We start from the raw sequence: 20,123 nt of genomic DNA, 5'->3' as shown, positions 1-20,123 counted from the left end.
AGTGTTGCCTCCTGCTCCTCCAGATCAGAGCCTGGACGGCCTCCTGCTCCTCCACTTCACAGACTGGCCGGCCTCCTCCCTCCAGCCACCTGCACACACCGTTCCTCAAGCCGCTCCTTGTGCTCGCCATCTCCACCGCAACTACCTCCCACCCTTGCCCTGCATGCAGACAGGCCCTGCCACATGTACCACCTCCATACCATCTACTCAGCACCACTCTCCTCCTCCAGAGCCAAAAGGGAATCAGAGCTATTTTCATCTAGTGATGGAAATGATCGGTTTTGCAGGCCGTTTGGCATTTTGGTCCATGCTCAGGCATTGCACAGTGCTTGCCAGAGCTGGCAAAACCATCCAGACAAACCTATTCCACCGACACAAGCTGTCTCCTGTCTCCCTCCAAGTCATCCACACCTCCCATTTATTCTCACTTTGCCCCTCCACACTTTTCCTCAGCCAGGCTCTACCTTGCGCTTTCCATAGAACTCTCCCACTCTCGCAAACCGTCCCCCATACACTCCAAGAACATGCACAGCAGTTGTGGCCTTTGATCAAGGCTTGACCCCACCCTGCATCTCCGTGGGGCTCTTGGTGATAACAGGATATCACAGTCTTCCCTGCAGGAATGTCCTCACCCTTCTTATATCCCTCCAACTCTCATTGTGCCTGGTTGTCTCTACCAGCTGCCTTCCCTTCTTACCTGTGTAATCCCTGTGACTGCACCTCTTAGGGCCCCTGGAAGCCTTATATTGGGTGTCTGTCATGCTCAGTGCAGGTCCCAGCTGCAAACATTCAACTGGCACATTGCCCTGAATCTGCCAGGGAGCCTGGTGTCAGTGTACAGGGCTTGTGATCAGCAGTGCAGAGAGTGCTGGAGCAGGTAGTTGTGGCTGAGTGGTGAAGACGATGGACTAAAAAGTCATTGGGGTTTCCCCTTGTAGGTTCGAATCCTGCCAACTATGTGGCATAGTCCCTTTTTGGGCTGCCTGCAATTGGCCACACTGCAGTCATGGTACTCCAGCTACCTGAACTGGCCACTCCTGTGCCTGCCATACTGGTTCTTGCCTCCCTCCAGAAATGCCTGCATGGATGGGAAATTCTTCTATTTACAAGACAAGCAAGTTAAATGAAGACAAAAGGGAGCGTTAAGAGGTCCAATCTTGTTAGTTCTTGAGGTGAACTTAAGAAACTGACCTTTACCACACATCCCAAGCAGCACATCCCCACCAGCTTCTCTTCCCTACACCTGAAACTACAGCTGCTCTGGTGGGTTGATCTTGGCTGGCTGCCAGGTGCCCACTAGGCTGCTCTGTCACTCCCCCTCCTCCACTGGACAGGGGGAGTGAAAATATAACAAAAGGTTTGTGGGTAGAGATAAGGACAGGAAAGACATTCACCACTTAAGACCACGGGAAAAACAGACTCCACCTGGGGAAATAAATGTAATTTACTACCAATCACACCAGAGTAGGATCATTGGAAATGAAAACAAATCTTAAAACACCTTCTCCCCACCCCTTCTTTCTTCCTGGGCTCATCTTCACTCCCTATTTCTCTACCTCCTCCCCCCAAGCAGCAGAGGGGGATATGGAGTGGGGGTTGTGGTCAATTCATCACATATTGTCTGTGCTGCTCCTTCCTCCTCACTTTCTTCCCCTGCTCCAGCATGGGGTCCCAGCTATGGAAGACAGTTCTCCATGAACTTATGGAGTGTGGGTCCTTCCCATGGGCTGCACTTCTTCATGAACTGCTTCAGCATGGGACTTTTCCATGGGGTGCGCTCCTTCAGGAACAGAATGCTGTCAGTCTCAGTCCAGCCAGGATTGGCGACGCACAGAAGAAAGACAAACTCACACCAGTTTGTTGAAGGGGGGGCATTGCCAAGAGCAAACACTGCTGCACAATGTGCAAGCTCCCAATTTATTTCCACCTGTTTACATTGGTTCGTTTTTACTTTTACATCCTACTGACCTTCAGGTTGTGCTTGTTTATTACTTACATGCTCACCACGCTCTGCAGGTGGTGTTTTTTACTGCTGTTTTTCACAAAACATGGTGTTACATAATGCTACCTCAGTTTCCCAAAATCATTCTTCTAACCTCAGTGTCAGTTTACATATTTCTAACTACCAGTTCTTAATTCTCACATCTCCCTCTTCTTTGTTTTATAGCTTTGTTTCCATGGCGATCATTGCAATCAGTCTCAGTTCGGCCTTTCGGACTGTGGACAGGAAGCGTCACATGTATCGCAGGATGGCAAATCCTGTAAAACAACTCAAACATCCCAGGCCTGCTAAAACCCACATCTGTGGGTTCAGACCTGCAAATTAATGCCAACGGTTGAGCCATGATAACTTTTCACCTAACTCTCTCATGATGTCATCATGCACTAATTTCAAGGATGCCAATTAAACTCAAACATCAGAGTGAAAAGAGTAGGCTGATTTCACTACCAATAATTAAAGGATATAAGTACTACAAAGCAAGCAGTAAGGAAAATACAGAATACTACACTTACTTATTACTATATATAATTAAACAAGGCAAATGCACCTAATCATTACTACACAACGGGGTACTAATATTCAGATCTGCAATTACTGGGGAACCCCAGTTGCAGTGAGGATTTGGAGTACCTTTCCCTGCAAGTGGGAAGTCCTATGCGATGCATCCATCTGTAGGTGAGGCATCCAAAGTTGCAGCAAGCAGGTCCAGTCTCATATATCCAAATCAGCAATCAAAATAGCTGGCACTTTTCTTTGAGTGGAAACATCTGGTTTCATCCTCCTGTTGGATTCCACCCACAGCCTGGCCAGTGCTCAGGGGGGAAAACCAAGGGAGTTTCTAACAAGGTCAAACACTTGGGTTCTTAATCTTTAACACCGCTAAACAAAGAAAGGTGGATACACATTCACACAGCATTTCATCCTTATTAATAACTACATTTTGTCTAAGTTACATCTTTCACTAGTGACTAAGAGAATGCTATGACAGCTCAGAAATCAAGTATAGTGATAACGGGGTTGAGAGTGTTTGGATTAGGTTAAGGGCCAATAAAGCAGATCTTGCTGTGGGAGTCTGCTATAGACCCCCCAACCAAAGCAGTGAGGTGGATGAAGCTTTCTATAAACAGTTGGGAGAAATCTTGCGGTCACTTGCTGTTGTTCTTGTGGGGGACTTTAACCTCCCGGGTATCTGCTGGGAATACAACACAGCAGAGAGGGAACAATCCAGGAGGTTCCTGGAATCTGTGGAGGATAACTTCCTCACACAGCTGGTGAGTGAGCCGACCAGGGGAGGTGCCCTCCTGGACCTGCTTCTTGTGAACAGGGAAGAGCCTGTGGGGGAAGTAAAGGTCGGAGGCCGTCTAGGGTGCAGTGATCATAAGATGATCGAATTTTCGATCCCTCAAGAAACAAAGAGAGGGGTTAGTAAAACTACCACCTTAGACTTCCAGAGGGCAAACTTTGACCTGTTCAAAAGACTGATTAACAAAATCCCTTGGGAGGCTGCCCTGAAGTATATGGGAGTCCAGGAAGGCTGGATGTACTTCAAGAGAGAAGTCTTAAAGGCACAGGAGCGGGCTGTTCCCGTGTGCCGGAGAACAAGCAGGCGGGGAAGGAGACCAGCCTGGCTAAACAGGGACCTGTGGCTGGATCTCAAGAACAAAAGGAGAATCTATGACCTGTGGAAGAGGGGCCAGGTCTCTCATGAAGACTATAAAGATGTAGTGAAGCTATGCAGGGAGAGCATTAGGGGAGCCAAAGCACAGCTAGAGCTCAACTTAGCCACAGCTGTTAAGGATAATAAAAAATGTTTCTATAAATTCATTAACAGCAGAAGGAGGATTAGGGAAAATCTCCCTCCTTTACTGGATGCAGAGGGAACCATGGTAACTAAGGATGAGGAAAAGGCTGAGGTGCTCAACACCTACTTTGCCTCAGTCTTTAGCAGTGGAACTGGCTGTTCCCTGGACACCCAGCCTCTTGAGCTGGGAGATGGGGAGGGGAAGCAGAATGAGGTCAGCACAGTTGAAGACGAGGTGATCAGAGACCTGCTACACCACTTGGATGCACACAAGTCTGTGGGACCAAATGGGTTACACCCCAGAGTGCTGAAAGAGTTGGCAGATGTGCTCGCCAAGCCTCTTCCCAAGACCGTAAATCATGGCTAACTGGGGAGGTCCCATTGGACTGGAGAGTGGCAAATGTGACACCCATCTACAAGAAAGGCAGAATCCAGGAGTATCCAGGAAACTATAGAGCTGTCAGCTGACCTTGGTGCCAGGGAAGGTCATGGAGCAGGTCATCTCGGGTGCCATTACAAGTCATATAATGGACAACCAGGGGATCAGGCCTAGTCAGCATGGGTTTATGAAAGGCAAGTCCTGCCTGACAAACCTGATCTCCTTCTACGACAGGGCGACCTGTTTATTGGATGAGGGAAAGCCTGTGGATGTTGTTTACCTTGACTTCAGTAAGGCCTTTGACACCGTTTCCCACAGCATTCTCCTGGCGAAACTGACTACTTGTGGCTTGGATGGGCACACGCTTTGCTGGGTAAAAAACTGGCTGGATGGCCGGGCCCAGAGAGTTGTGGTGAATGGAGTTAAATCCAGTTGGCGGCCGGTCACGAGTGGTGTCCCCCAGGGCTCGGTTTTGGGGCCTCTCCTGTTTAACATCTTTATTGATGATCTAGATGAGGGGATCGAGTGCACCCTCAGTAAGTTTGCAGATGACAGTCAGTTGGGTGGGAGTGTTGATCTGCTCGAGGGTAGGGAGGCTCTGCAGAGAGATCTGGACAGGCTGGAGAGATGGGCTGAGGCCAGCTGGAGGAGTTTCAATAAGGCCAATTGCCCGGTGCTGCACTTTGTCCACAACAACCCCCAGCAGCGCTACAGGCTTAGGGAGGAGTGGCTGGAGAGCTGCCAGTCAGAGAGGGACCTGGGGGTGTTGATTGACAGCCGGCTGAACATGAGCCAGCAGTGTGCCCAGGTGGCCAAGAAGGCCAATGGTATCCTGGCTTGTGTCAGAAATAGCGTGGCCAGCAGGGACAGGGAAGGGATCTTACCCCTGTACTGGGCACTGGTGAGGCCACACCTTGATTCCTGTGTTCAGTTTTGGGCCCCTCACTACAAAAAGGACATTGAATTACTCGAGCGTGTCCAGAGAAGGGCAACGAAGCTGGTGAAGGGTCTAGAGCACATGTCGTACGAGGAATGGCTGAGGGAACTGGGGTTGTTTCGTTTGGAGAAGAGGAGGTTGAGGGGAGACCTCATCGCCCTCTACAACTACCTGAAAGGAGGGTGCAGAGAACTGGGGATGAGCCTCTTTTACCAAGTAGTAAGCGATAGGACAAGAGGTAATGCCCTCAAGTTGCGCCAGGGAAGGTTTAGACTAGATATTAGGAAGCATTTCTTTACAGAACGGGTCGTTAGGCGTTGGAATGGGCTGCCCAGGGACGTGGTGGAGTCCCCATCCCTGGAGGGGTTTAAGAGTAGGGTCGACATAGCGCTTAGGGATACAGTGTAGTTGGGAACTGTCAATGTTAGGTTAATGGTTGGACTGGATGATCTTCAAGGTCTTTTTCAACCTAGATGATTCTGTGATTCTGTGACTAGTAAGCCTATATATTTTGTTAATGATCAAATGCTAATAATTAATGCTAATGGTGATACAGATTTTACTAACAAATACTAATAATGGATAATGTTTAGTTATAAAGTTTATCTATAGGTCAACTTGTTTCATGCCTATTATTCAGGCCTTAGCACTACAAATTCAGATCTATGCCTCAAAGGAAAAATTACTGTAAGTTTATGGCTAGATACATTGGCTGTAGAGCGATAACTAAAATATTGAGGATCTGTGATGATGATCTGATATCAGCCAGTACTATGTTTCCATTAGAATTGATGGAGTACAGTTTTAAATAGGAATGAAGTACACAGTGGTGGAAAATTGGCACAGAACCTACAAGCATTTCATCTTATTCATGCCTCTTTTCCAGCCAACAAAATATACGGATGAGTTGCACAGACGGTCTAAAATACAGGTGCTATTGTGGCTGCATGCATGCACCCCCTCCTCCTGTGGACGTACACACAGCGGGGGCATCCACATGCAATGCTATATTGGCAACATTCAAATGATATGACTGATTCTCTGTGTCTCAAGGAGGAAGCCAAACTCCTCCAGTCCCTTGTGTGTTGTTATTGCTGCTGGTACATTGGGATCCCACCGCTGCCACCATGTCTTCTGCCTTCTGTTGTAGTAGTTTTAGACTTCTCCAAGTGATAGCTGCAGTTGCCAAGTTCCTAAGGGAACGTAGCCTGATTCCTGCATCATCAGTTGAGGGGTCTGTGGCATCGGGTTGGAGGGTTGCTCCTTCCAGCTCACGATATGGCTTGACTTTCCTTGCCGGTATCCACTGAGGACCTGTGGGTGACAAAACATAAGCATATCCCCACCCCCATACCAGCAGATCTACTGGCCCTCTCCAGGTCAGGTCTCCTTCGGGATCCTTATACAAGACCTGTGGTTTAATTATAAAGTCTGTTGTGGTGCTAAAATGACGTTCTGCTGCTGTCAAAGCAAAATGATTTCTGTTTAAGAAATTAAGAGTATATAAAGCCATTTCCAGTTGATTATGTGGTGTGTGGAGAGAATTCTCCCTTTTTTGTTTTAAAATCAAGGCTTTTAGTGTATTGACCATCAGAAAGATTTAAAGTTAGTCCTTTTAGAATGTCTATACCTATTACATATTCAGGAATGGGGAGAATCATGACTGAATACAATCGTCTTGGGAGGTTTCCTATTTTCATTTCTATTTGTGTTTGTACAGCTTCAATTTGTTTTCCTCTTAAACCTGTGATAATTACAGGTTGTCCTTTAAATTTCCTGAGATTCCCATATATTAAGGAAGCCTTCACTCCAGCGTCAACCAGGGCATTTACAGTTTGTGGGGACCATAATATTGATTCACCTCCCTTGCCTCCTGCAAAGGGTACAAGTCAGAAAACAGTGCCCAATCCTCTTTCACCCCCAAACTATTGATCCACACACGAGGGCCCTCTGTGAGTGGACGAAAGGTCCTGTTGAGGTTCAAGAAGAGGCGCCGTAGGCTGAGTTGTCCCTGCATCCTTAGTTTTAGAACTCTGCACTCTCTTTCTAGGTTTATTCAGCCCTCTCTGTGTATATATTCATCACAGCTCATCAGTTGGAACACCACTGATTTTTTTTGTCATGAGACATGCCATCTTTTAACAAAGCTGTAAACATTTCCTTATGAGAACCCCTGTTTTTTCACTGCCTTTAGGGCTGTCTAAAGTGTCTCGATTTCCTGCACTCCCTCACAGGCTCCACTCTCCAAGGTCACCCAGTTGCTGTATTTTCTCTATCACATTACAAAGTGGATTTGCTATCTTATTAATCAAAAGAGTCATGATTACATTTTTATATGCTGGTTGGGCAGCCTTAATCAGTTTATTTCTCATGGTGACAGACAAAGGATGCTGCATCCTAGTGTCAGCATCTTCTATAAAAACTGCCGCTTTTGGTGTTTAGGGGAGGTGGGGCGGGCGGGCGCTGCAGCTGCACTACTGATAAGGCTGCGGCAAAGAGCTGCTCCTTGTGGCCCTCATTACCTACATGTTGACAAACTTTCAGATATTCACCAAGCTCCTGGGTTTTACCCCTGAGCGGTGCAAGCACTGCTTGACAGTCAGTATTAGCACTGTCATATGTCAGTTGTAATATTAGAACTTTGACTGCCTCAGGGTTATCTACCTGTTGAGAGATTGCCACCTGTAAACGATCTACAAATTGCCAATATGACTCATGAGACCCTTGTCAAATAGTTGCAAAGGAACTCCTTTTGTGTTCCTCATCAAGTACCTTTTTCCATGTTAGTAAGAAGACCTGGGTAAACAAGTGCTGATCTTGCCGGGCTTGTACAAGGGGGTCTCTATACCATCCTTTGCCAACCAGGATGTCATAGTCTGTCATGTCATCAGCCAAATTTTTCATGGATTGCACTGTACAGAGTTCTGAAAACTCAGTTTTCCAGATAGAATACTGTGCAGACATTAATACCATTTTTATAAACGCCAGCCAATCCCAGGGGACCAATTGATGCCCATGAGAGATTACCTCCAGTATACCTGCTGTAAATGAACTTTGAAGCCTGTTCTCATTAATGTTTTTACATAGATCTTTAAAAGCCTGGTATGGCAGGGGCTCGTGCTGCGGCTGCTGGTTGGATCTTAAAATTACCAGAAACACCACAGGATCTCCATGGTTCAGTGCCTCCTTAAGACATGTCTCTATCCTAGATTCTCCTCCCTGAATCTCTACCAGGAATTCCTCTGGTGGGGGAGATGGAAAATCAGAATGTACAGATTGTAATTCCTCATCTTTAACTTTTTCATCCCCGCTTGCTTCTGCCAGGGGGTAGTAGAAGTTAGTTCTTTTTCCTGTTTGGAAGAAGTACCGACAGGTTCTGGTATTTCTCCTATCAGTGGGTGTAAAGCCATGTAAATCACTTGCAATGTAAGGAAGACAGGGGTCAGCAATGCACTCCCTAGGTCTTCATTAGTTTTAAACTCCTGTCCAACCTTCCAACATAATGTTAAATCAAAAGTTCTGCTGGCCAGGAACCATGTTCAATACGTAAAGATATAGCACAGTAACTGATACAGAGAAATGATTACTTGTTTTGAGACTTATTTACTTATTTACTTATAGCAAACTGCTTAGCAACTTATTTACTTATTTATAGCAACTTATAGAAATACTTACAGTATTTTTGAATATTGCTAAGAATCCTGCTTGCCCAGACTGTTCTGTGGAATTTTACCAAGGACTACTGTGTTCATCAAAACACAGTAGTTTACTGTGAAAATCTACCAAGAACTGCAGTGTTCAGCAAAATATCATGTTTTTGTCCTTGGGAAACAGATGTGCTCTAACTAGTTGGGTCTTGGTAATGAGTAAAGATAGCCATATACAGACGGTAGAAGTTTCATTGGTTCTCTTAGATAAGATAGAATGAGTAAAACCAGCTGAAAACATTCTCGTTATTCAGGAAATTGGCCAAGAGATTCTGTGCATGCTCTGGGGAAAAGTACAAGGTGAGAAAGACTACAAGCCTTCCTCCAACAGACCCCAGAGACGCCCCCCAGGAGGCAATGCGCAGGTGCAAAGAGATCATAAACCGCTGACACCAGCCTCTAGAGCTAACCCAGCCTCACTCATGCATATGTATGTTTGTGTTATGTAATCAATGAATATTATATCCACACTCCATAAGTTTCTGGTAAAATGTGCTGTTGGGGTGCAAGCTTTGTGGAGAAATCCCCTTGCACCCTGGCACCGGAATAAACATACCTGCTTTATAACTCTATTCGAGTTGTAGAGTCTGTTTTCCGCAAATCATAACTCATGCAGTTGATCATCTGTTACTGAATATCGGGCAGTCTTCAATAACTGCTTTAAAACTTGCATATAGTTCTTCTGTTCCTTAGAAAACCCTGACCCCAGGATTTACGAGAAAAAGAGAAAAAGAGAAAGAAAAAAAAACCCCTTATGATTCAACAGAAAGAGAAGAAAAAACGTATGCTAGTAGCTTCCCACAGCCAGGTGCTGCTGCCTGGCACCCACCAGATAACTTAAGAGAAAGAAACCAGCACCTTCTCACAGCCAGGTGCTGCTGTCCAGTAGTTAAAGAAAAAAAACCCTTCTATACTTTTGTATGCCTGCAACTTTCCCAAACCTGGACACTGCTGTCTAGTACTCACCAGCGAAATGAATATTGAAGTCCGGATGTCACTTTTCTCCTTCGCATACAAGCACGCCACTGTCTTCCTCAAATTTCCGTACAGCTCACACGGGGCACCATTTGTCGGTCTCGGTCCAGCCAGGATTAGAGCGACGCGCAGAAGAAAGACAAACTCACACCAGTTTGTTGAAGGGGGTGCATTACCAAGAGCAAATGCCGCTGCACTATGTGTAAGCTCCCTATTTATTACCACCTGTTTACATTGGTTCATTTTTACTTTTACATCCTACTGACCTTTAGGCTGTGCCTGTTTATTGCTTACATGTTCACCACGCTCTGCAGGTGGTGTTTTTTACAGCTATTTTTCACACAACACGGTTGTAGTAGTTTAGCCCCTGCCGGGGTCTGAGACCACTCAGCTGCTGCCCCTCCCCCACAAAGGGAGTGAAATTCAAAGCCCCAAGACTGAGATAAGGAAAGGTTTAATACAACAGTGCAACAGCAACACAACAAACAGCAACAATAAGAATAACAGTGATAACAATGAACAGAGCAAAGTATATCTACCAATACAGCAGTGAGAGGACCAGATGTATAAAACCACACGGCCCCACGCTCCCGCGCCAGGATGTGACATCCGCATGGTATCTGAATAACCCAGCTAGAGCTCCCCCCCCCACTGCTGGGGAAACTTAACCCTATCCTGGTTAAACCAGGACAACGGTGTTACATAATGCTGCCTCAGTTTCCCAAAATCATTCTTCTAACCTTAAGGTCAGTTTACATTTTGCTAACTACCAGTTCTTAATTCCCACAGACTGCTCCAGTGTGGATCCTCTACAGGGTCACAAGTCCTGCCAGAAAACCAGCTCCAGCGTGGGCTCCTCTCTCCATGGGGTCACAGGTCCTGCCAGGAACCTGCTCGGGTGTGGACTTCCCCTGGGGTCACAGCTTCCTTTGGGCACATCCACCTGCTTTGGCTTGGGGTTCTCCACAGGCTGCAAATGACATCCACTCCACTGTGGACATCCATGTTCTGCAGAAGGACAGCCTTCCTCACCATGGTCTTCACTACGGGCTGCAGGGGAATCTCTGCTCTGGTGACTGGAGCCACCTTCTCCCTCTCCTTCACTGACCTTGGTGTCTGCAGAGTTGTTTCTCTCACTGTAGTGGTTTAGTCCCTGCCGGGGTTTGAGACCAGGCGTCTGCTGCCCCTCCCCCACAAAGGGAGTGAAATACAAAGCCCCAGGCTGAGATAAGGAGAGGTTTAATACAACAGTGCAACAGCAACGCAACAAACAACAACAATAACAATAAGAATAGCAGTAATAACAATTAACAGAGCAAAATATCTACCAATACAGCAGTGAGAAGCGTGATGGCATAACACACGTGTTAACCGACCTGTCTGGCTTTGGCGCCACGATGTGACATCTGCATGGTATCTGAATAACCCAGCTAGAGCTCCCCCCCCACTGCTGGGGAAACTTAACCCTATCCTGGCTAAAACAGGATACTCACATATTCTCACACCTCTCTTCCAGCTGCTGTTGTGCAACAGCTTTTACCTCTTCTTTAATATGTTATCACAGAGGTGCTACCACCATTGCTGATTGGCTCAGCAATTGGCCAGCGGCAAGTTGGTCTTGAAGCCTGATGTCATTGGCTCTGTCAGAAATGGGGGAAGCTTCTGGAATATTCTCACAGAAGCCACACCTGTGGCAACCCTGTTACTAAAACTTTGCCACATAAACCCAATACAGCTTCTCAACTCCAAAGAGAGCTTGCAAGCACAGAGCTATTAATAACAAGGAAGGAAAGATTCCTCATGGATCTGAGATTGTGCCTGTGGTCCTGGGGGTATTCTGCCTGCTCATCCCCAGCCCTAGCACACATGGACACCGTTTCCCACGGGGCTTTCCCATATTTGGTTTAAGGATGAGATGATGAGGGCTGGGTCTCTCCTGTCTATTTCTCTTCTGGAAAAGAAATGAAAGTGTAAAGGAGGACATGGTGGTGACTGGCATCAGGAGACCACCCCCTGCCATCACAGATCCTGATGGGTTTACACTCTCACATTCCCTGAGAGGAAGAGGTACTGCTGTTACCCTGCCTGGGCAGTGCAGCATCTTAAGGACAAGGGAAACCCAGAGGAGCACATGAAGAAGAGAGCCTAGAGAAAGAGGAGAAACAAGCCCACTGCCTGTACATGGTCCATTCCCTGCAGCCATGACACAGAGACAAGGAAGCAACGCAAGGGAAAAGAAGCTCAGAGAAGCTGGCAGAACAGATGAAGAAAGAAAGAAGCAGTCGAGAGGGCACCTGGAGCTGAAGCAGGGACCTCTTGATCTGCAGTTAAATTCTCTGTTCTGCAGTAGCCCCTGTAGCAGGCAGGCTGGGGCCACACTCGCCACACTCCTTTCTGCACCCACATCCCAGTACTCTCTATCCTGCTTTTGCTTTTGTCTCCTCTCTGGTTCCTGCATGCTCTGGTCTGTGGATGGCAAAGGGAACAAGCACACATTGCACAAACATGCAAGCCTCATCCCTCTCACTTCTAAATAGGATTTACCAGCTCAGCTAGTGCAGAGCCTTCCTGGAACATCTCACAGGATCTAAGTTTGGTGAGCACTCAGTCCTGCTGGTCCAGCCCTGCCCTGGGCTGAATGGAAGCCACTTGCACTCTGAGCAGTGTTGGGCAGGACAGGCGTGGCACCGGGCACAGAGAGGAGGGGTTTCTCTGTCTCTTTGGCACCCTGTGAGGTGAGAGGGGCAGCCCTTGGCAATTGGGGAGCAACAAGGGCAAGCCTGTGCCAGGAGGGAGGACAGCTAGGAGCTCTGGAGGAGCACAGCACAGCACAGCACGGGCAGGGCAAGGCCGTTGCAGTCAATGTGAAAGGCAAGGCCCTAACTGCTATACAACTTCCTTAGAGAAATGAACACTGCTTAGGACTAAGAGCTTTTACCTCAGGGTGACCTGAAGAACTACCTTAAATCAGCCTCTCACTGGATGAGAACACGCAGTACAGATGATAAAACAACAGGGGATTGTCTTTCATAAAACCCCAGGCATATAACCACAGGCAGAACAGTGATGGACCAGAATCTACTATTAAACCACTCAACCTTCAATGGACATTGGTTTATAACAATGAGGATTAACACCCTAAACAGTTGCACAGGACAAACACTTGCTGATCCTGCATGGGACAAGCACAGACTCCTTATATTACCAATATTAACTGATTAGCCCACCCCTTAACATGTGTAATTTGATTGGTCATACCCAGTCCCCTGAGGTGGAAGACCAGAATGAAGTCCCCATAATCCAAAGTGAAATGGTTAGCAATCTGCCACACCACTCAGACAACACGCACAAGTCCAGAGGGGCCAGATGAGATCCACCCAAGGGTACTGAGACAGCTGGCAGAAGTGCTCACTAAGCCACTTTCATTCATTTATCAGCAGTCCTGGCTAACCCAGAAGGTCCCAGTTGACTAGAGGTTATCAAATGTGACACCCATCTACAAGAAGGGCTGGAAGGGGGATCCAGGGAACTACAGGCCTGTCAGTCTGACCTCAGTGCCAGGGAAGGTTATGGAGCAGATTGTCTTGAGTGCCATCACATGCCATGTAAAGGACAACCAAGAGGTCAGGCTCAGTCAGCATGGGTTTATGAACAGCAGGTCCTGCTTGACTAACCTGATCTCCTTGTATGACAAGGTGACCCACTTAGTGGATGAGGGCAAGACTGTGGATGTTCTCTACCTAGACTTTCATAAAGCCTTTGACACCATTTCCCACAACGTTCTCTTGGAGAAATTGGCTGCTTGTGGCTTGGATGGGTATGCTCTTCGTTGGGTAAAAACCTGGCTGAATGGCCGGGCCCAAAGAGCTGTGATGAATGGAGTTAAATCCACTTGGTGGCCAGTTATAAGTGATCATAGAGAAAGTCCCCACCCAGGGTTATGGACAGGAGGTGTGGGGAGAAGGGTAAATCAAGGCCCTTGCACTTCCCACCCCAGGCCCACTGCCAGTGAGGCTTCCCAGGAGACATTTATCCAGCCTGGAAAAGGGCACAGGATAGAGAAAGAGAAGGACGTGTGAGTGCTGGCAGTGCCTGGGACTATCAGGTAGGGCTGTGGGAGGTGCCAGCTGGGATAATGGGGGGAGCAGAGTGGTGCAGAGGAAGCATACTGGACCCATAACCCAGAGGTCAATGCATTAAAACCATTGCCTGATAATTGCTTATTTGCCTGCTCCTGACAGCTCCTGTCTCTCCCAGAAAGTTTTAACCTGCCTTCTCTCTAGGCACCCATGGCCATGGCCCTCCTGTTCCCTCAGTCCCTTCTCTCTGCCACTGACACCTTCTTTCTCCTTTGCCTTCTTAGGAGCCAGCACTACCAAAGTGCCCCTCATCAAAGCGGATGAGTGGGTGTGGAGTAGCAGGCAGAGGTCCCCTGTGAGGAAGTGACTGTCCTGGGAACACAGGTATGTTTCTCCCTTACCATCACAAAGCTCAGTCCTAACATCCCAGCTGCACACAGGGACCTCCAGGAATCTGCAGGTGGGAAGGAGCACAAGGCTGCTGCTACTTTGGGAAACACCAGTGTGATCCACTTGAACACTTGGGGACTTTCTTCGTCCTAGTGTGTTTGCTGCTGTGCCCACTCACAGGTCCACCCAGGAGCAGGGCTGAGCAGGTATTCCCAGTGGGCACTGCATTGTCTTCATTTGGCTAGGTGTTGGTGTGGAGGGGAGAGGAGGTGCTGCAGTGTGGCCTCTGTGGGAAGAGCTAAGGGTCTGCCCTGTGCCAGACACAGCTGGTTCCAGCTGCCTCCACAACACTGACCCATCTGTGAAGTTTCAGGCACGGGCAGCACCTGTGATGGAGCTGCAGGTCCTTCCCTTTCCAGGCCATCATCTTGCAATTGCAATGACCCTTCAATTACATTCAAGTGTGTCCTCTTCCAGAAGTCCTCCTGTCCCGATCCAATATCGGGGCGGGTTCTTAAACGATCCCAAGAGCGAGATTAAGACAAAAACGAGGTCAGATGCTGTATAACCTTGTGAACTTTATTTGCTATAACAATTAGTAATAGCGATAGGACAGAGAGGAAAAGAAGGGGAGAGTCAGAATCCCTAAGCAAGAAAAACGGTAGATATGCAGCTAATTACCACCACCGCCAGGGATCCAGCGATGTTCCGTTGGCTCGGGCTCGGTGCAGGTGATGGTGACTCCAAGCTCCAAGCTCCGCTGAGGTCCTGGCTCCAAGCAACAGGTGTCGAAGAAGATGCACCGAGGGAGGAGTACACAGTCCTTTTATTGTCCCAGTCCCCTCGACGTTTTCCAAAGAGTCCACCCATTTCATGCCAGCCTGCACGTTTTACCCCGATCATGGGGCTCCTGGTCTTGTGGTCCTCCATGCGTGGATGTCCAGGCGCTCGTCATGCTGGCCCGTGTGTCTTCCGCACCCCGATTTAGCTTTGGGCAGATGTTGTGGTTTCGTCGGGGACCCTTCGTCTCCTTCAGAATGTACTCCTCCATGGCAACAGGGTGCCGAGGCCAGGAAATGGTGGTGGTGCAACAGCAATGTTGAGACAAGCAAAGTCTAACACAGTTCCTTACACCTCCTTATCTGAGTGCTTCCGTGACCTGGGAGCAGGAACACAACATGGATATCTGCAAGGGAGCTCCCTGATATCTGAGCACCTAATGGCCCAGATCGCTTGGGTGTTGACTGTGAGGTCACCTCTGGCTCTGCAGGCGATGGGCCATCCCCAGGAATACCGCTTGTACTGGGTGCTTGTCTTCATTCCACAGTGGCTACCACTGCATGGTATATCTTTTTATACTCAAACACTTCTTGGTCCAAAGGAAGCAGACAGCCCATCAGAGGGAGATCTGAGAACATGCGGGCATGACAGTGTCAAAAGCGGTCATCAGGCAATCACAAAGCATATGAGAACCCATGGGGAATGACACTGCCAAAAGTTGCCTCTTTCCTGAGGGGGCTTTCTGGCCTGATGTGCATCTGGGTACACGGATAGGGTTGGCTGGTGCTGACAGCCAACCGCAGGTCTGCCTGAGAGCAGATGGGCATGATGGGGTCAAGAAATGCCTTTCAGCCAATCACAGACCAGTGTGAAAACATCTTGGTTATGGTGCTTAATGAAATGGCAGCTCCCTGCCACAAAATGGCAGCTGAAAGGAAACTGTATATCACAGAATCACAGAATCACAGAATCGTCTAGGTTGGAAAGGACCTTGAAGATCATCCAGTCCAACCATTAACCTAACATTGACAGTTCCCAACTACACCGTATCCCTAAGCGCTATATCGACCCTACTCTTAAACCCCTCCAGGGACGGGGACTCAACCACGTCCCTGGGCAGCCCATTCCAATGTCTAACGACCCGTTCTGTAAAGAAATGCTTCCTAATATCTAGTGTGTATGCAGGGGAAGGACCTTCCTGATGAAATGTATTTGCAGGGAAATGGGAAGTGGTGGCTGGTCCTGCCATCCGCTCACAGCAGACTAGGGAGAGGGCAGTGACTTTAGGCGAAATGTTACACCTAGCTGCCCACTTGAGTGGTTGAGGCCGAGGGGCCTATTTTGCCAGAAGTGCAATGCAGGGCACCTGGCACTTCTTATTTGGCGTAGAAGTTCTCCCTCTACTACTGACAGCAATTGCCCCAAGTGATCAGTGATGTGGAGGTGACCGGGTTTCTGCTGAGGAATTTGCTGTGAGGATGAAGCGCTAAGGCTTGGACAACAGGCCCAAGCCACACTTGACCTATAGATGACTCCTGTATATTTTATAACTGATAACCATTGTGCTAGCAGGTATTGTACTAAGTTATAGCAACCCACTTATGCTGATGTAAAAAGTGTTAAAGCATTGAAATACTGAAGCCTGAACAACAGGCCCCGAGCCAAAGCTGCTACCTCAGCATGTAGTCATTAACAAAATATGTAAGCTCACTAGTGAAGGATGCAGCTTAGACAGAATCTAATCAGTAGTGAGGATGAAAGGCCGAAAGAATGTATCCAACTTTCCTTTCTCAGCCTTGTTCAGGCTGAGAACCCAAGTATTTGGCCTTGTTAGAAACTCCCTTGGTTTCCCCCCCCCGAACCCTGGCCAGGCTTTGGGTGGAATCCAACAGGAGAATGAAAACAGATACTTTCCCCTCAAAACAAAGGTGCTAGCTATTCTGGCTTGCTGATTTTAGGTATATAAGGCTGAACCCGCTTGCAGTGACTTTGGAAGCCTCACCTATGGGTGGACGCACCGCGTAGGATTTCCCACTTGCCAGGAAAGGCTCTCCAAATCCTCGCTGTAACCGGGGCTGCCCAGCATCTGCAGATCTGGATGATGGTAAAGTATGCAAGTGGTGATGGATCTTTCTTAATCACTATTCTCTCTCTCGTGTAGTAATGATTTGATGCATTACCTTTTTTTTTTTTTTTTTTTCCTATTTGTTGCTTTAGGTGCATTATTCTGCCTTTTCTTACTGAATGTTTTCTGTATTACTCTGTTACATTATTTATTTATGACCAGTACTCTTTTCACTCTGGTGTCCGAGTTTAATTGGTACCTTTAATCAGCAAAACAGGGGAATACTGGAATGACCCACTCTGGGCCAGCTGACAGGGGAATTCACCAAAGCAATCGTCCACCACCAAAAGCTGCACAAATCAGATTTTAGCTAATGAATAGTAGAGTCCAGTGTCCTGCAGCTGGCCCGTGTTGACTGAGGAGAGAGGCTGGGACACAAATCATAGAATTAGAAGAGTAAATATGTATTTATGTGCACGCGGTGTCTCAGGGAAATTAGTGGCACCCCAAATGTAGTTTTACATGGGGTTCTTATACCTTTCAAATGTTCAGGTACAATACGACTTGACTAATCACTAAGACCCACATTACTCACAAGCTGCAACAAGGCTAATGCCAGCTGCCTGTCTGTGAACAGACGTGACAGGGGGTGCGATGTGGCCCTGGAACAGCTGTCCAACACATAGTGACCTCTCCGACAATGACAGTATTCTTAATTCGATGGAAAAATGCCCAGTAACTGGGAAGTTTGGTCAGCTTGGAGCAGTGGATCTGAGCAGAGGACTTTCAGTAGTTCCTTACAACCTTTATTATTCTGGGGTGCACTGAATCTCATGGGCCCTTTCAGCAGCCAGCAAAATGCAATGCCTTGGAAGGCAGCAGCAGCACAAGACAGCACAGAATCACCACTTGTTTCAGGAGTGGTCCTAAAATGTGTGGAAACAGTATAGAAGAAAGTGGCAATTTTAGAGGAATGAGGCTATGAGCTCTGGTATCCCTGGCATGCCTGAGGCCAGGCCACCATGTCCACTGAAGTCCACAGCAGGGTGACTCATGTTTGCCAGGAGCTCAGGGTTTTCCCCAACTCTTCCACATCACGATGACTCCCAGGTGCTCTGGGATATTGATCTAATGTGCCTTTAAAATCTGAAATGCGTGGAATGAGCGAACCCATCCCTGATCCAGGGTAAAGGGCCATGAGCTTTTGGCTCCCTGCCCTAAGCCTCTCCTCAGAAGCAGAACATCGAGGCCTCTGGCCTCTGCAATGACTTTGATGAGCAAAACAGGTCGTTCTGGTTGTGGGTTACTTTCAGGGAAGGACACAGGCACCTCTTTGATCACCCTCCTATGCCTCAGTTTGCCTGTGTCCAACAGGTTCTTCACTTCCCAAGCTGAACCCTGACCCATGGTTGGAAGAATTGTGAAGGACTTGTCAAGTCATAATGGGACATGACTATGGAGATTGCAAGGAGAGATTACTTGATAGAAACTGGCCTGAAACTCTCTCATTATGGATCTGCCTTTGTTCCCTGGGCTTGTGGGTAGAAAAAACCAGGTTGTTGCAGAGTCTGATAAATGTAAGGAAGGTGCTTGCGGCCTTCATTCCTGCTCACAAGCAGCTTCCCTCCAGCCCACAATATGTTTTTCCCAACATATCCCACCATCTCCTGTGAGCCCATGTGATGGTTTAGCCCCTGCCGGGGTCTGAGACCACGCAGCCGCTGCCCCTCCCCCACAAAGGGAGTGAAATACAAAGCCCCAAGACTGAAATAAGGAAAGGTTTAATACAACAATGCAATAGCAACACAACCAACAACAACAATAACAATAACAGTAATAGTGATGGCAATTAACAGAGCAAAATAGCTACCAAATACAGCAGTGGGAAGCACGATGTACAAAACCACGAGTGCACCGCGCTCCCGCGCCAGGAAAGAATGTGACCTGCCAGGATGTGACCTCCGCATGGTATCTGAATAACCCGGCTAGAGCTCCCCCCCCACTGCTGGGGAAACTTAACCCTATCCTGGTTAAACCAGGACAGCCCATGATGACCCCTATGGAGAGAGATGTCCCCCAGTATTAGCCTGACTGTGCAATGAAAGCCCTTGATAGTTGACTTGAGGTGTCCTTCATGACCAGCGGGACTCTGGGACAATGCATACCAGCCTGTGCTGCTCCAAGTTCTGCATCCTTCTCTCTTGTCTTCCTTTCCTCAAGGAACAAGGTAAGCCTGAGTCCGCTCCATCAGTGAGCCCTGTGTCACCCACTGGACCACTGCCTCTCCAGCGGTGGTGACCCTGTGGGCCCCATCCTCACCTCTTTCCCTCAGAGCACAGCCATGAGATGCTCTCTGTCAGGTGCTGTTGGGAGCTCCCTCAGCATTGGGAGGCTTCCCATCTCTTCTGTGGGCTCCCTTGGTCTGGAGGGGGGATCAGGGCTGTGTCTGTCTCCCCCCCACTGCAGTCCAAAATGCTGATGACAGTGGATCATCCTGCAGCAAGAGCAGGGCTCAATATTTGAATGTCTTTCAAAGAGGGGGAGGAAAGCTCCCTCTAGCGGCTTGAGCACAGGGAAGGGGATAGCTCTTCCCCATAGATGGAATTCTAATCAGGGAGCCATGAGGCCATATGGGCTGATGCAGGCAACTTCCCTGCTCTCATGGATTGAGCTCAGAGAGCAACTGAGTACCACACAGATTCTCACTCCCTCCTTCTCCCCGAGCACTGTGAAGAAGAAAGTAAAGCAGAAGGCTCAGGAATCAAGATAAGAACATGGAGGGATCAGTCATCCATTGCAGTCATGGGCAAAAGACAGACTTGTTAGGGGAAGAAAAATACAACGTATATTTTAATACAGACATTAAAACCAACAACACTTAACAGACAGATAGGACCGTGAGAAGCATTACCACATCTTGAAAACACCTTCCCCCATCCCTCCCTTCTTCCCGGGCTTTGCTCCAGATATTTCTACCACCTCTCCACCAGTGGCGCAAGGGGCAGGGA

Source organism: Strix aluco, chromosome 12 (genome assembly GCF_031877795.1).
Source record: "Strix aluco isolate bStrAlu1 chromosome 12, bStrAlu1.hap1, whole genome shotgun sequence".
Taxonomy (NCBI): domain Eukaryota; kingdom Metazoa; phylum Chordata; class Aves; order Strigiformes; family Strigidae; genus Strix; species Strix aluco.
The sequence above is the reverse complement of the archived record's forward strand: the minus strand, read 5'-3'. Positions refer to the sequence as shown.